General features: G+C 37.5%; 1 protein-coding gene and 1 non-coding gene across 7 annotated transcripts in view; one reads left to right on the plus strand and one right to left on the minus strand.

Moving 5' to 3' along the window:
- Positions 1-18,668, minus strand: part of LOC109445154 (histone deacetylase 9) — a 537,678-nt gene that overhangs the window by 441,029 nt on the left and 77,981 nt on the right. The window lies entirely within an intron of this gene.
- On the plus strand, positions 293-420 carry LOC141567029 (U6atac minor spliceosomal RNA). The gene has a single exon (XR_012489428.1). It is a non-coding gene; the product is annotated as a U6atac minor spliceosomal RNA (small nuclear RNA).

The following is an 18,668-nucleotide window of genomic DNA, read 5'->3' on the forward strand; positions in this document are numbered from 1 at the left end:
TAGATAGTTTCCTGGAATTGTCTATTCAAATAGAAAATTAATTTCCATGCACAGCTGGAAATACCACATTGGCAAGCAAGGAAAACATCAAACACCAGTAGATTAAATAAAAAGTAGAGGAATTATAAAGACTCAACAAAATAGAACTTTCTCAGTATGATGGTCACATGAAAACAGCGTTTTGCTTGTTTATTTAATGTCTGAATACATCTTTTAAAGTGAAGTAGCAATAACCAAGGGAGATTTGGATCCAGAGAAACAATTAGGGGATTATATCATTCAACAAGTCTTTCTAGTGTATGAAAGGAGAAAAAGTGAGCACTCCCCTTGACAGGATGAAAGAGGTACTTGGACCTACAAAACACTAATATATGGTTAGGACACTGCCACCCACTTCATGGTATCCAACCATGGTTTTGTGGGGGTTTTTTTCACTTTCAGATGATGGGTAAGTTCTAAAAAGAGGTATTGGTGATAGTTGCACAGTAATGTGAATGTACTTAATATTATTAAAGTGTACACTCTAAAAGGGTTAAAATGGTAAATTTGATGTTATATATATTTTACCATGATAAGAAAATAATTTCAATAATACACAAAAGCTCTTACAAGTCAATAACAAAATAAAATTGTCTAAAAGAAAAATGGGCAAAGGGCACACACAGAAATTCAAAATGGGAAGAAAATCCAATAAATGTATAGAAAAAATACTCAAAAGCATTAATCATCAAGAATTCAAGTAAAAATGACTACAGTATTATGTTTAATCTCTCAATTTATAAATATTTAAAAGACTGAGAATTTTTTTTTAAAAAAAAGCACTTTTCTCCACCCACCGACAAGATCAGGCTCTGTATGCCTTTCCCTCCGTTGGACCTCAGGAGAATCCTACTCTGTGCTGACAGACATCAAGAAAAAGCTGGCTCGGGGTGGCTGGTTGGCTCAGTTGGTTAGAGCACAGTGCTCATAACACCAAAGTCGCCAGTTCGATTCCCACATGGGCCAGTAAGCTGTGCCCTCCACAACTTGATTGAAAACAACGACTTGACTTGGAACTGATGGGTCCTGGTAAAACACACTGTTCCCCAGTATTCCCCAATAAGAAAAGGCAGGGTTCTGGTGCCATCTGGGGGACTACTTCCTGATGCTGTCACTGCCTCAGGCAATGACTTGTGTGGTCAATATTAAACCAATAACCAAACTAAACAGAATCATACACTTTGCACAAACATTTTAAAAGCAAAAGAAATGACAGAAAACAGACACCGCCTTCAGGAACTGCAACACAGAAAGGCAAACAAGAAGCCATAACAATGTGGGAAGGACAAAACCCTATATGGTATCCAGGCAGTCGGCTACCTTTGTCCTGATGAGATTGTCAGAAAACAATTAAAAACCTCCATCAGTTCTTAGTGCAGCACTGACACTGTGTAAACAGTGACAGGTAGAAAGTTCAATAAAAATCAATGTTTTATGAAAGCAAAAATAAAGAAAAACATTCTACATGAACTTTATCTTTGCAGGACTTCCTAACAAGTGAAAATATGAGTTCAAGATATCAAGAATATTTCTAGGTAAAGCATAACAGAGGTCCAAAGTGGTATACTGTGTTATAAAACATAGCTACATCTCTATTATCTTTGACAAATAACCCGAAAGTACCTCCTATTTTGATAAATCCTCTGGAATACCACACAAGCAAAGAGAGGGATGGACGTACCATGTTTCCCTGAAAATAAGACCTAACTGGAAAATAAGCCCTAGCATGATTTGTCAGGATGACATCCCCTGAACATAAGCCCTAAAACATCTTTTGGAGCAAAAATTAATATAAGACCCAGTCTTATTTTCGGGGAAACACGGTAATTAATTACCTGAATATTCATTACACATATAGAAGGAAGGAAGTGGCCGGCAAATACCTGGCACAAAGCAGGAGCTGAATAAATATTTGTTCCACTGAACTGAAACAAGTAGTAGCAGCTAATAACGATCACCTGTATCTATTGGTGAAATGTACTATGGTTCCAACTTTCCACCTGACTTAACCTGTGTAAAATAACTGGTCTTTTCTGCAGAGAGAGCGCCAAAGGTTCTGTTCTCTTCCACATGGTATCACAAGTACCAACCAGTCACCCAGCATGGTGCTCAGAGGCTTGGTGAGGATTCATTGCCCCAAAATCAGTATCTTAGATCCAATTCCTTGTGACAAACATATAGAAATTTTAAAGCATGGAGTGAAAAAGTAGAAGATGCAAAGGTGATCAAAACGAAGATTCTAACAAAAGAGAGACCTGATGAGAGATAAACCACCTCCAGGAGACCCACTCAAATAAACTGGGAGTCAGCCTCTTTCATCTTCCTCATCTGAAAAGGATGGCAGGACTCAATCAGTGGCTTTCAAGCTTCTTCAACTATTATACTATTCACACATACGAAATTCATTTCATAGTAAACACAGTATATGTATACATATATGGAAACATGCTCACTTATATAAAACTCAAAACTTAATTTTCATAGATTAATACTTAATTCTACACTGTGTGTGTACTGTAGTATGTTGTAATGTGATTTATTCTATTCCATTATTTAACTGCAACCAACTAAACTGATTTGATGTACAACTAATAGCTCGTGACATGCAGTTTGGAAAACACTGGAATAGATGATTTCCTTCCAGTTCATTAAAAAAAATGATTCTACTTAGAAGCTATCTAAAAACAGCCATCACTCCCACATACCAGTTCCTCAATGACCTTTCCATAGCTAATCCTGAGTGAAATGATACAACCCCCATGATATCTTTAAGTTCCCTTCTTCTTCACAGTAAATACCCATGGTCCTTTCCACTCAACAGGCTTTAAAAGTGATTTTTCCCAGGGTGCCTGACTATAGCCAAACCTGACGGCAGAAGTGGGCACAGGGAATTTTGCAATAAAAGGTTAAACAACTACCAAAGGAACTCCCTTTTGGAAAGTCTAGTTTACTTCTTCCCATTACAGCTTAAAAACCATCTCAATCACTATCTTCTCCAGGGCATTACAATTTTCGCATGGAATACTAACAGTATCATTTGTGCTTGTCAATAATTTCAAATGCTTTCCTCTCAGCCTTCTCTTGCTTTCTAAGTCTACAGGGTAAAGAAGAAATAAATTCCACATGTATTTAATGGCACATTTGGATATTTTAATTGTTACAGTGCATAAAACAAAACATAAAGCCTGAAAGTTTTAATTTTAAAAAGCATTTCAATTCATAAATACAAAAGAAACGCTAATGTCAAAAAATTAGGTCCATTGTAATCCTGTAATCAAAGCATTCTGTGTATTTCCCAAACTTGGCAAGACACATTTTTATTTTTAATTTTTGAACTACTAATTCTAGAGGAAAAACAAACACCATTAACTTCCTCTTCAGTCACTAGCTGTCTGTGCCATGTGTTTTTATCGCTTCCTGCCACAAGGAAATACGTTTGAAACAAAGAATGATATTCAAAAGAGAGTTCTCTGGGTGACTAAAATCATTCTTTCAGGAATTTAGAAACCGTGTAAACACATTTTAATAATGGTACAGAGTGATAAAATGACTCAGAAAACCTTCACATATTTTTATTACATGATATCATCTACTGCTCAAAACAGGTCTACCACGATTACTTGATGAATAAACTGAGTTGGTCAAGTTAAATAACTTTTCTTCACTCACACAGCTAATAAATGGCAAAGTTAGAATTTAAATCCATTCTGTTAAATGCCCAACCTCATAGTGAAAACTTTTCCCTATGAGCCTGTTGATCAAATGTAGGTTTTTATTTTAGCCTATTTGTCTAAACCATCATTAGTTTTTTTGTATGAGTGGTGGGGAAAGTGATCAGTGGAGGCTATCGGTGATGATAAGAACAATGAGGACTGATTTATCACTCTATATCCTTTTTTTAATAGTTACTTATTGAGTCGTATGTACTACTAGGTAATTCACTAAAAAATGGGGAGCCTGAAGAAAGATGCAAATTATAGCTCTTACCCTAAAGAATTAGTATGAAATTTAGAAAAAAAAATTTCCAATTCATTTTGGTCTTTTATTATTTCGTATGTTGCTCTCATTACTTTGGTGGACAGTGTAGACATTTTGTAGACATAGTCTTAGTCTGCATGTACTGCTATAACAAAATATCACAGATTGGGTGGTTTCAATGACAGACATTATTTCTCACAGTTCTAGAAGCTGGGAAGTCCAAGATCAAAGGGCTGCTGGCAGATTCAATGTCTGGTAAGGACCGTCCTCCTGGTTTGCTGGTGGCTGCCTTCTTGCTGTATGCTTACATGGTCTTTCTTGGGTATATGCTCATGGAGAAAAAGATAGATCTGCCTCTTCATCTTCTTATAAGGGCACTAATACCACCATGAGGTCCTACCCTTATGACCTAATCTAAACCCAAAGGTCCCATCTCCAAATACCAACACATTTGGGGATAGAATTCAAAATATAAATTTTGGGGTGACATAAACATTTATCCCACAACAGAAACCCAACAGGTAAAACAAATGATCACAATTAGCTTGATACATGTACGAGGTCTGACAATTAAGTTCACAAACTTGTTGCACTGATGTTGCTAAACTGTTTTTGATATCAGAGGGATTATTCATTATGAATTTGTACCAACTGGACAGACAGTTAACCAAATTTACTATTTGGAAGTGCTGAACAGGCTGCGTGAAAAAGTTAGATGACCTGAAGTTTTCACCAACAATTCATGGCTCTTGCATCACGACAACGCACCAGCTCACATGGCACTGTCTGCGAGGGAGTTTTTAGCCAGTAAACAAATAACTGTATTGGAACACCCTCCCTACTCACCTGATCTGGCCCCCAATGACTTCTTTCTTTACTCAAAGATAAAAGAAATATTGAAAAGAAGACATTTTGATGACATTAGGGCTATCAAGGGTAATACGAAGGCAGCTCTGATGGCTATTCCAGCAAAAGAGTTCCAAAACTGCTTTGAAGGGTGGACTAGGCGCTGGCGTCGGTGCATAGCTTCCCAAGGGGAATACTTCAAAGGTGACCATAGTGATATTCAGCAATGAGGTATGTAGCACTTTTTCAAGGATGAATTTGCGAACTTAATTGTCCTACCTCACATATAGCATATAAAACGGAAAGCAACAAAGGAACATGACAAACAAACAAACAAACAAACAAATCATACACACAGACAACAGTTTACTGGTTACTAGAGGGTAAAGGGGGAGGGGGGTGGTAGAAGAGGGTAACGGGGTCAAATATATGGTGATGGAAAAAAAAACTGACTCTGTGTGGTGAACACACAATACAATATATAAATGATGTATTATGAAACCTATATAATTATACTAGCCAATGTCACCCCAATTCATTTAATAAAGATAAAAGACAAATGCACTCCCACCTAAAAATTCTGTATATATGTAGTGTGAGAATATAAGAGATTTTTAAAAAACTGGGTAATTTTGCTTATTATTGGTGTAAATTGGGTAGGATAAAAGAAATAGAGAAACAATGATCTTTACTTCACTGTGCTGTTTAATAGCCATTTCAATGATAATGTAGAAAGTTTTACAGAATAACACCTTTACTTCTTCTTACTTTCCAGTCACCATTTTTCTCCTGTTTTATAATCTTATTGTTAATGGATTTTATCTTGCAATATCGGGAGTCTTTTTATAAGCCAGTTTATATAATTTTCCAAGAAAACAAGCCACACATATATTCAGACACATACACACATCATGTACATATTTAACATATACAATTATATATGTATATGTCTCTCTCTCTCTCTCTCTCTCTCTCTATATATATATATATATATATATATGATTTAGAAATAACATATTTCTAACAACTCATGTATTAGCTAAACATTTATTTACAAGTTAAACTCCTTTAAATACTTCATATGCACTCACAGAAAAAATATCTCGTGCTCATACAAATGTGAGAATATCACCTCTTTCGATGATTCACTTTAATGAATGTGTCTTTGGGTTTTTTAGCACTTGGTTTGCACCTCAGTGATGTGTGTGAAAAGGGAAGCCAGGAGAGCTCAGGTACAACTAAATGTAATAATGTTAGGCAGTACCGGCAATTTTCCTCAACACACAGTGGCAGCAAGACGTCCATAGTGGTCATACCTGAGCACCTGTGCTCTGAGCCTATCAGAGGACCACCAGGCCTTGTCATGCCCCACGAGGCTTTGTGAATCCTTGATGATTCTGGCTCACTAAGTTCAAGTGGGGTCTGGGAACCTGTGTATTGATAAACCCCACATGATTCTTATCAGACAAGCCAGAAAGCACACTGATATATAGATGGGAAGGAGTGCATTGAGGAGGGAAAAGGCTGGAAATGTGGTTCAGCTTATACCCTGGATACTAGGAATATCTCACAAGTATCGGCAATTTTTGTAGACCATGGCAAGCCATGGAAGATTTTTGAAAACAGGAAAGGATTAGATTTGTGATTCAGTAGGAGTCACTGGGCAACACTGTGCAATTAGGATGACTGGAGTAGAGATTAAAACTAGAAAGACTAGTTGGAAGCCTACTACAATAGTTGTAGCAATAGTTGTAGTAAGGAGTGCTCAAGGTTGGCAACAAAATGGAAGATGGAGTCAACCAAGATTCAAGCCAACCTGACATGGAGGGGAGCAGAGTAAGAGTTTCAAAAATGGCACCACTTTTCGAAGCACAGGTAGCTAAGACGATATCTCTGATGTTCACAGAAAAAAAGGTCAAAAAGATGTAGACTAGGTGGAGTATGCGTAAATAAATTAATAAATTAGTGGACAAAAGACCATTTGCTGGGAGAGGAAACAGGGTGTTAATCCTTGTTCCACCGTGTCCTTGCTAGGAGGCGCTGGACACACCTCCTAAGCTGTCTGATGCTCAGTCTCATTTATAAATAATGCTAGTAAAACCTATTTTGCAGGATCGCTGTGAAGATTCAATAAGATTAAAAGTAACACTTGATCCATAGTAAGTTGTTAACAATTTCATTTTTGTCTGCTTTTATTTTCACTGACTTTTAATTTCAATGACCTAAAACCATTCCAGACACACAGTAGTCACTCAACATACACTTGTTGAATGAATGAGTGATGATTGCTCTTATAATTCTATTGAAGACTAAGAAAAGATCCTGGGATTTGCCCATTAGATAGTAATTGGTGCACTTAAGAGATTGCTTAAATGCCTAAGGGTTTTGAACAACTGGGTGAAGTAAAAGTCTAAGTGTTTTGGTGAGGATATTCTAACTACAAGTAGTACTGTAGAGTAAAAGTTTTCATGAGTTTTATTGCTTTTTTTTTTTTTTTAATTCCGCATGGTAAAGAAATAAGAGCTTCTAGCTAGAACACAAAAATCTGCCTTCTTAAGATTAACAGTTTTAAAAACACCTTATGCTTTATTTAGAGTTTTGACAGTATATTATCTCATTTGATCTTCAACCCCTGGAGCTAAGAGATTCTGTTACTACTACCATCATTTCTAACTCAAAGAAGAGAAAAACTAAGATTCAGAAAAGTTGAGTGACTTTTAGGATATGAGTGTCAGAGCCAGGAATGTAAAGGAGGTATTTTGACCACAAGTTTCCCAAGCTTCCCACACCCCACTCCTCATGCCCACTCACGGTAGTCCAGATGAGCTCTCGTCTATATTTCCTGCCACCCTAAGTTTTCTCTCCTACAATGTGGAAGTGAAGGGTGGGGCAGAGTCTCGTGGACTTCGGGAAGTTTTGAGAGTACTGCTCCTTCCTCAAAACCCAACCAACACCAGAAAGCACCCATCCTCCCGCAAGCCCAATGGCAGTGGCAGAGGTTCACCTGGTCCCTCTTAGCTTCCACAGAAAAATCTGCTGTTCTCTTGGGAAATATCGGGACTGTCTTTTTGGAAAGCTTTCCTGGGAAGAAGGTAGCTTACAGAAAAACTTGTCTTCATATTGGGTTATTGTTATCTGGTACCACTGCCTATGGCCTTGAATTGTTTGAATTCACATCCTGGCTCTGACCCTCACTAGATGCACAACTTTGGGCATGTTATGTCTTTGAGACTGGTTTTGCATCTTTACAATGGGTTTTTAGAAACCAGCACTTATTCCATAGGGTTTTCACTATGATTAAATGACATACTGCATCAAAAGCACTTGTCACACTTAGAACTTAAAATATATTGAACACTCAATACGTGGTCATTGCTATTCAGCAATGTGTGATATCCCAGTCTTGCAGAGAAAGCAACCCAAGCCCAAAATGATCAAGATATAATACTTTGCACAAAATACCAAACTTCACTTTGTAACAGTACCCGTGCTTTCCTCATGGAGAAAAATGTCCCGAGATAATCACTGAATTTTTCATTGACTGCAAGTGTCACATTCACTCCATTGATTTCAAGTTATTCATTTGTAAATTAACGTACATTTTCAGTACATAAATTGGAATAATGGGTGTGGGGGACTAGACCCATAGTTGAGATTCAATAATCTTACACATAAGAAAATAAGTGCGTTTAGAAGCACACAGAAAAACATAAATATGTACTCTTTTTAAAAAACATAAATATGTACTCTCACTTATTCCTGTAACAATTAATATTAAAATTGGATTAATTTGGCTCCTTTCAAAATAGAAGAACTAAGAGTTTAGTTTTCATAACTAATTAGACAATATTTCCTTTTTTAGAAAGTATATGTCATCTCTTAAATGGTGAGAATTTTATATTTACTTTCTCCTGTTCTTTTGTAGCCTGATGTTTCTTTTAATAGTGGTTCTCAACACTGCTTGCATATTATAATCACTTTGGAGGTTAATGAATACCCAATTCTGGGCCTCACAAAAGTCCAATTAAGTCAGAATCTTTGAGGTTGGGAGCAGTCCCAGTTCAGGTTTTGTTTGTTTGTTTGTTTGTTTGTTTGTTTGTTTTAAGCTTTACAGACGATCTTCATGCGTTGCCCAAATGGAGAATCACTGACTTCTCTGGTATCTTTCAAACAACAGATTGATAGACATTTTGTCTTGCTGATTGCCTGCCGTCTGTAAATAAAGTTGTTTTAATTCAAACCATAAAATTGCTTATTCTGAAAGTCAATCTTGACCTTTAATGTAAGTTAGCTTGATTTCCCTTGATTCTAATCAAACTCTTTTGTAAGCATCTCATTCCATTAATTTTCCTAATAAAGTTAGGTGGGATGAGTTAGGTAAGAAGACCTCATTTACACAGCACTCAATTACAGTACTAGAGAAAAATAGGACATGCAGGATACAGATTATAGCTCTCAGGTATTTTTTTAAGAGTTTAGATATGATGTGAATTTTGTAAACTTGAAATTATAAATCAATGAGAAAAACGTGATTCCATGAAAACCAGCTCAAGAAACATAGCATTGCAACATTAAAATATTTGAAACAACCATATAGCTTATTCTGGAATCCTCTTTATTCAATACCTGAAACCCTTCGAATTAATATGCTGAAATCAGGTTGTGGAACAATAAGGGTTTAGAAGAACAAGAACAAGTATAGGAAGTTTGATCAGGTTATACAGACAAATAACAAAAAAGAATATATTTCAAAGGCAATCATTTTATTTTCCTGGGTTATTTAATAGTACCTTTTTATGCATATTCTGTGAGAACAGTGGGATGAAATGAAGTTTCAAGTACTCTGAGAGGAGTGGGAGGAGAAAGACACTTAACAGATAAGATACCTCACCATTTATGTGCTATTTGTCCTTTCAGTGTCCTAGTTTACGAAGATTTAAAATGACAAAAATATTGAACTACCTCTGCCAATCCTCTTATTCTAGCATAACCTCTCTACAGAGGAGCCCTTTCTATTGGGGAAAACATGGAATAAGGTGGAAAAATGGAATCCAACAAAAGTCCCAAGGATTTGAAACTGAATCAGGTTCACCAACACAGGTAACAGAAATCAAGAAAGCGTTTAGATTTGTCTCTTTCGAGCCATTGAAGTTATTAAGTTGAATCTTAAGCATACTCGTAGGTAGAAAAAATCTGGATGGCAAGACTGTTTCATTTGCTTTTTGAAATATTCAAGAACTTTTTTGTTTTTCTTTTTAATGAATCATGTGTTGAGTGACTGGTAGCCTTAAAGAGAGAGACAAGATACTCTCCGTGAAAGTTTCAATGAGGCTTGGTACTTGTCCCTCTACTCTTTTCTCTTTCTTCCATCTTTTCATTGATAAGGTGACGCTTGCTAATTTGAAGCTACCCATGTTTTCAACTGTGACCTCTCTTCAGATGATTCTTAAACTCTATCTTTGGGTCCAACTTTTCTTCATCAACTTTACTCCTAAACTAGCCTCCTCATAACTAGAAGAATGAGGGTTAACAATACAAACTCTGGAATTAGGGTACCTAAATCTGAGTCCTAGATGTTCCACTCAATTTACTGGGAGACCTTGATAGAGCAAGATATTTAACCTCTCAAAGTTTCAATTTCCGTATCTGTAAAATAGGGATAAGATTAGTATTTACCTCAAGAGTTCTGAAAAGAATTCCATGAAATAAAGAAAATGCAGTAGTAAAGGCCCTGGTTGGTAGACAGAACTCAGCAAATGTTATCTCTTCTGTCAATATCCCTCACTTCCACTAATTCTAGCATCATTCTGAACCTTCACAATTACCTTTGTTACTTCCTGCTGTATTTTCCTGTCTTCTAGTCACCATATCCTGGCTATTCTTCTTTTGAAACATTTTAAATAAAATCGTCTTCTTCATTTGTATTTCAATGAAAGCTGTGCCTAGTATTTACAGTACCTACAGCAAGACTACAAACAGAGGCACCGTTTGTCATGTTTCTAAATTTTTAAAAAGTGTGCATCAACCTATCAGCTGTTAAATATGTTCTACTCTCCTACCTCGAAAAAATATACTTTCAAAATGCCCTAGAAGACCAGGTTTAAATTTAGATTTCTCAGACTCTTCTGGCTTTCAGGCTGGAAAGTCTGAGCAAAAGGAGAACTGGTGCCTGGATTTTGGCCCCTGGCCTCTGCCTCCAGCCATGTCCCACCTCCTTTTCCCACCTCCACACCTCCGTGGACTCTCTTCCCACCACCCTCCCCTAATGCCCTTTGAAACCATAAACCCATCCATCAAGGACATTTCAAATACCTCCTTCTCCAAATTTCCCTGGAGCCAGGTATGATCTCATCCTCCTCTGAGGATCCAAATTATGTTGTGTCTACATATCTTAATGAAAGTTACGGCATTTTGTCTTGCATTTTTATCTGTGTGTTTGTTTTCCTAGTTACAGGCAACTTCTCCTGCATCAGAGATTCTCTGTGCTCAATGCCGGCAGCACGTAAAAAGATGAGCTTAAGAAAAGCTGTCCGGGATCCACCCAGAGCCATGTACCATGTGGGGTCCGTGGGCAGGCATGGGCATCTCCTAACGCTCTGCTATTGATGTGGATGGGCAGCCCAGGGTGATAAGAACTGTGTAAGGTTATAAATTCCTTGAGGGGCAAGATTTATGCTTTATTTTGTACTCAACAAATTCTCGCGAATTTTAGCTGAAACATTCCACCCCCAGCCCGTCCCCCACCCGACCTGCAAAACACTTTCTGGTCCACAGGCTACATGTAAGCTCTAGAGCTACAGTTACCAAAGTACTTTATGAGCACTGAGGGATGATGGTGGCTTATGCTCTGGAATCAGGCTAAAGGAGACATACCAAGAGTTAACGTTATAGTCTGGACCAGTCATCTCGCTTACCTTTATCTCTGCCTTTCTTCTGTATGTTACGTGGACAACACGATGACCTTATCGAAAGCACTGGCCCTGTCTTTATTAAATGTGTTATTCCTCAGACCTAGTACAGGGGCTGGCATATAGGCATGAAATAAAAGTGTGGTTACTGGGTGATGAATGAGCAAATGCGCGAATAGAAATTACAAGCCAGCAGGACGTCAGAAATTATTTCAGGTGTTTGGTAGACTGAATAATGACCTCCATCCCCAAAGATATCCACATCCCTATGCCTGGAACCCGTGAACATGACCTTATATGGGATAAAAAGGACTTTGCTAATGTGCTTAAAGAACTTGAGATGGAGAGGTTATCCCGGGCTATCCAAGTGGGCCCTAAATGCCATCGCATGTCTGTTATAAAAGGGAGGCAGAGGGAGATATGACCCAGACAGAAAAGTAGACGGTCATGTGGGCACAGAGGCAGATAACAGAGTGATGCAACCTCTAACTAAGGTGTGCCGGCAGCACCGGAAGCTGGAAGAGGCCAGGAACAGATTCTCCCCTGACACCTCTGGCGGGAGTACCGCCCTGCTGACTCCTTGATTTGGGCCCAATGAAACTGATTTTGGACTTCTGGCTTCCAGAACAGTGAGAGAATACATTTCTGTTGTTTTAAGCCGTCAAGTTTGTGGTAATTTGTTTCACCAGCCACAGAAACTAATACAAGATAGGAAACTGGTATCCAGAGAGGTGAAGTAACTTTTCCAAAACCCCAAGTTAGTCGGGGCAAAACTGGATTTCTAACAGAGATCCCCTGACTCTTCCAGGTACTCTCACTCTTTCTATATGACTGCTGCCTGCTACAGATTATAGAGCCCAAGAGTTCTACAACTCTTTGATCTAAACCTGGGTACCAAATATAACCTCTTCTAGGGCCATGCGATGGAAATTGTAAAAATGATAAATCCCTCACACGCGCCAATGTTATCTAAGTTGACCAAAAACAAAATCATTTACAAAAATGACAAAACAATGTTGTTAGTATAAGGTCCAGAAAGATATTCAGGGCCAATATTTTCATTAACAATGTGTCATCAATATATCATAGCAACTGTCCAGAAAGCAAGGTGGTGGGGCTCACAAGAAAAGCTGGCACAGCAAACAGTGCAAAAACACACAAAAGAGTTTATATATACAAAGCAAGGCAAGAAAGTCACTCACTATTGGGGGTGGGATAAAGTGGAGAGCTGGCATATAATAAGAGGAAAGGAATGATTCCCTTGGCTCAAAACTGAACAATCTGAGACAGAGACAAAACTGGAAATCGTGATAGAACCTGGAAATGATCATCTTTCTCATCAGTATGGAAAGACCTACCGACCTCAGAGTTTACAGTGATATTCACAAAAAGGTAATTACAGGTTACAGTTAAGAAAAAAAATACAGTTATGTGTAATAATTATAAATGAATACTAGATCCTTTATTATCTTTTTTTACAATTATACCTTTTATGTCCTGATACAACAAATTCATGACATATTTTCCAAATAAGGAAACTGGAACAAAAGGAGATTTAGTGAACAATTAGATAGATGACAGGTAACACTTGTTTCCAGAGCTTATGTTTAAATCCGACAGATAAGGTAACAAAGTATCCAAAGCAAAAGATATGGGTTTATTTAGACCTCCTAAGTGTGAACTTTTTTTCCATAGGGGTGGGGAATAGAGAATAATAAGGAATATAAGGGAAGCAAAAGCATAAAGACCAAATCTCCTCACCTCATATATTGGTTGAAAACATACAATCACAAGAGGATGTAAACATTTCCTTAATGATCCTACAGTTATAACAAGCCAAATAAACAATCCAAGCTTAACATGTCCCTGGTCCCCAAGGATGTCAGGTTTACTTTGTAGTTTAAGAATTAGTCACTCATTTAGAATGGGGCAAATCCCTATGGATTCAGAGAGCTTGCAATCAACTAATGGGTTATGGCGTTATTGTCAGTGGATGTTAGCCCACAGGAGTCTGGACTATTGCATCATTTAGGGTAAAGACATACTTGTTATGTGTGTGCCAAACAAAAGCCTACCCAAAGAGGTTCCCCAGAGAGTTTTGTGTGAAAGACATGAAGTTGTTGCCTGTTCCACATCTGTTCTTTCCATGATCTTTAGAAAAATGAACTTCTTGAGCAAGTGAGAAAGGAACCCCAGTTGACTAGATATGCAAAGTAGGAGATCACCTGTCTATCAAACATCATACTGCAACACTCTGAAATAATAAATCCAAAAGCTTATCTGTAATGGAAAGACACAGAAAGTTTAAGATCCTAATTTAATCTTTCGGAAGACTTCAACGATTGCATAGAAGTGTTTATAAGCTCATCGTTTTAAATAAGAGGAATTGAAAACATGTGTAGATTGAAAAGTCATGAATTTTAAACCTGTCTTTTTATACATATTTTATTGAAGGTCCTCAGAAACACAGTATATAAAAAAGTTACTGCTGGGCCTGCCCGGTGGCTCAGGCGGTTAGAGCTCCATGCTCCTAACTCCGAAGGCTGCCGATTCGATTCCCACATGGGCCAGTGGGCTCTCAACCACAAGGTTGCCAGTTCAATTCCTCGAGTCCAGCAAGGGATGGTGGGCTCCGCCCCCTGCAACTAAGATTGAACAGGGCACCTTGAGCTCAGCTGCCACTGAGCTCCTGGATGGCTCAGTTGGTTGGAGCACGTCCTCTCAACCACAAGGTTACCGGTTCGACTCCTGCAAGGGATGGTGGGCTGCGCCCCCTGCAACTAGCAACAGCAACTGGACCTGGAGCTGAGCTGCGCCCTCCACAACTAAGACTGAAAGGACAACAACTTGACTTGGAAAAAAGTCCTGGAAGTACACACTGTTCCTCAATAAAGTCCTGTTCCTCTTCAAAAAAAAAAAAAGTTACTGTTCATAAGACCGCCATGTTAATAGAACTGCCAGGTTGCAAAAACGCATTAATTTTTAAGAGTTTAAAGGATGTTGGACTAATGAATTCTATACTAACTTAAAACAATTTCCTACTTAACCACAATTCATAGTCATTTTACCCATTCCTCTATTCTCAACTAAACCATGTAATTTTTGTGGGGAGGGAGATAGCTTATAAGTGTTAGAACACGGAGAATTCCAAGTTACTAAAAGGAAAAAGGCTGGTAGGGATGCTTCTTCACCACTCTGCTAGCTAAAGGAGTTCCAAATTTAAAGACTTCTCCACATTTAGGGAACTCAGCATGTGGCCACAAGTCTTGCAAACAATAACCGCCCTACTGCAATGCTAATTGTTCAAGGAATAGGCAAGCCACTCTAGAAAGAGAAAAACAAAAAACAAAAAAAAATTCAGTGGGTAGCAGTAAATAGAGGTAAAAGAACATCTCAAAACTGTCATTCAGAAGAAGTGAAAAGAACAGAAAGTCAACAAATGAGTAAATGAGAAAAAACAAACGGGGAGGAACATGATTTACCAGAGATGAAACAGCTTGGTTTTGCTCTGACATTTCCTCCCTTCTCCCCACCCTCCAATGATAGCACCACTGTCATGAGCCTCCTCAGTGTCCGTTTTCCCCCTCATTTATTTGGCTCCTTTTATGTGCTAGGCAGTGAATTAGGTAAGTAAGCAAGCAACCTTAAGTAAAGTAGCCAATTGTTTTCCTTTATACCAAAAAAAAAAAAAATCTCAGGAAGCTGTTCCTTACTCTCACAAAGCTTAGTCTATTACTAAGACAAACCCCAGCACTAAGAGATAAGTTTCATAGTCAACAGAGGTAAGAGATGCCAAAGAAGCCCGGGGTCACCCAGGAAAACTTCATAGAAGAATGGAATTGAAGTCAGGTCTTGATGATAAGTAAAGAAATGTCTCAAGAACTGTGGGAAAGGGTCGGTAGGATGTGGGAATTGAGGGAGGGAGGAGGGGATTGATGGTAGGAAGAGGACACTCTCAGCTGTGAGAAAGATGCATTCAAGTCTGCAGGCAGGAAAGCAGGACCCGGGGAAAGCATGCAGCTATTAATAAATGTAGTGACCAAACAGGGTTCAGGGTTCACTGAGGAGCAAAAGAAAGACAGACCTGAAAAGGGTATGGGATCCTTGTGTACCCCAGGTAGAGGCGATGAAAAGCCACTGACATTTCTTAAACATGGCAGTGACTTGATCAGGTTTTGCCTGAAGGAAGATTAATCACATCATAGAAAACAGACTTGCTATTAGGAAGCTCAGAGACAAATCTCTTCCTCTCCTAGCAACTCTATGGAACTTGAGTGTATGTGCAAAAGGTGTTTCCTTCATTCAATTTTCTCTTCCTTTATTTCCTTTCCTCTCCATTTCCTCCTTTTTAAGACTTATTATATAGATCCCAAATCCTTTTTGGAGTTAGGCAGGATAGAAGTGAAAGAAAGAAAAAAAAACTAAGAAAGGTAGGAAGGCAGATGGCTAGGCGGATTATCTGTTCTCCCAACAGAAGGGAAAATGAACTCTACTTTGACATATTTTATTGAAATTCAGAGATTCAATAGCACACATTGCCTAACACAAGTTATGCTATGCATTGTTTTTCCTCTTTCTATAATTGGTTTCCTGACTTTTCCTGCTAATTTCTAGGTCCTTTCACTGATATGTTATTACCTTTAAAATCTGTTTTTTTTTTTCCAATTTATTTAATCTAAAACATAAAGCCATTCCTCTTCATTCAAAAATGAAGCACCATATAAGAGGCACAAAGATATAGATACATTAAAAAATAACATAAAGATAAACACCCCCAGAGAACCATGTGATTTCACTGATATGTGGTATATAAACCAAAAACAACAAAAGAACAAGACAAACAAACGAGAAACAGAAACTCATAGACACGGACAATAGTTTAGTGGTTGCCAGAGGGTAAGGAGGGTGGGGGGGGAGGTGAGGGTAAGGGGGATCGAATATATGGTGATGGAAGAACTGACTCTGGGTGATGAACATACAATGGGATTTATAGATGATGTAATACAGAATTGTACACCTGAAATCTATGTAATTTTACTAACAATTGTCACCCCAATAAATTTAATTTAAAAAAAAAAAAGATAAACACCCCAAAGAATTTTCATAGCTATGTGCTTTTATTTTCTTAAAGTAGTTGATAATCTCTAATTATAATATTTTTTAATACAATACATGATGAGAGGAGGCTGGATTTCAAGAAGAACCTTCTCACAATCAAAGGGTTAATAATTTATTTCAATAGACAGTATACCTTGACTGACAGTAACATTCCCCAAACGCCCATGTCCTTGAACACATAAGGCAGACATTTGGGATCCCAGTGACAAACCAAACAAATGAGTACAGTGATTTGATATATTTTTTTCCTATCAGATAGAGATTTTTAAAAGAGGGGTTCGGAATAAAGCTCTGGCTTTGCCCATCTGTATAGCAGTCTTAGCTCTCCAGAAAACATTTGAAATCTCAAGAACTGAAAAACACAGGTGAGATAATCAAATAGTCTTTCCAGTAAACATAAACCCGGAAGATGTCACCAGTTTTTATTAACCATGCATACATTCCCAGCGTCCAAACCCTGTAACTAGTTTTCCTTATTAATAATTTGCTCATATGTCATTTAAGCATTGCTTTCTGAAAAACAATTGCCTCTAAGAATGAAAGTTAAAGACGCATGCCTACATATATGCCACTGTGATTATCTGCCCTCTCTCAGGACTCACATAATTACAAAGAGGGTGGAACTCTTAGGGCAAATAGAACTGCAAAGGAAATTCCCCACCTGGCTAGTTGCCAGTGAAACTTTAATATCAATATGAAGAGAAAGGCATCTTGGAAGTGAAGAGTCTGGGGAGAAAAGGTTAATTATGCAGGGCTACCTAAGGAGCAGCCATCTATCACAAGAGGAAAGAGGCTTATATAATCAAATACCAGAAAGTTCTCATGAAAAAAAGACTTCAAACAATTTCACAGACCATCTCAGTTATTTCATTTTCTGTATGTTGACACAGATTTTAAAGACAAACTCACCAATAATTTACCTGTGAGTCTTTCATTTTGGATATTAAAGTAACTCTGAAACAACACAAATCAACACATGGAGATGCATGGATAAAACTTATCAATCATAATTTGTGAGGACATGCCTGGCAAAATCAAAACCATGGTAATGCCTCACCTATTACAAAAACTCAGAATTTTGTTAAATCTGTATAGTAAAGACAGAACCAAGAAAATAAGAGGTGTCAGGAAACAGTTCAAATATAATTACGATATATAAGAAAACCAAACATGTCTTTTACTCATAAAAGAGACGTCTGTGCATTTCCTCAGAAATTATAGAACTTATCAATAAATTTATTTAACATAGTTCTTTGCTTTCTAACCCTACAACAAATAGGTGGCAATAAATTATAAATGGAGAAGACTGCTATACATTGACAATCTCAAAAGATGGCACAAAAATGAAGAAACGAAGAGAAAACTATAGAGAGTAAAGTATATGTGTTATTCAGTGGAGGGTATAGCCCTACATACCTCTGTATTTCCTCAGAGTTAATATAGTATTGCAACACAAACACAAAAACAGGCAAACACCACACAACATATATATATATATATATATATATATATATACACACACACACATATACATATTTACATATATATACATATATGTATGTATATATATGTATATGTGTATACGCATATATGTATATATAGGAAGTTTTGGTACTCTTACGAGCAAATTTTAAAGTATACAGAGAAAAAATTCTATAAAGATCTGACAGAATGCTACAAACAAAATGGTGTCCATGTGTGTTTTGCAGAATTACCAAAATTTTGCTCATGGACCTTCAGAAAATAAAGCCTAGCATTGTTTTAGAATTGTGTTCATGA

The sequence above is a fragment of the Rhinolophus sinicus genome, chromosome 4 (genome assembly GCF_057876585.1).
Source record: "Rhinolophus sinicus isolate RSI-liver-muscle chromosome 4, RSI-T2T, whole genome shotgun sequence".
Lineage (NCBI taxonomy): Eukaryota > Metazoa > Chordata > Mammalia > Chiroptera > Rhinolophidae > Rhinolophus > Rhinolophus sinicus.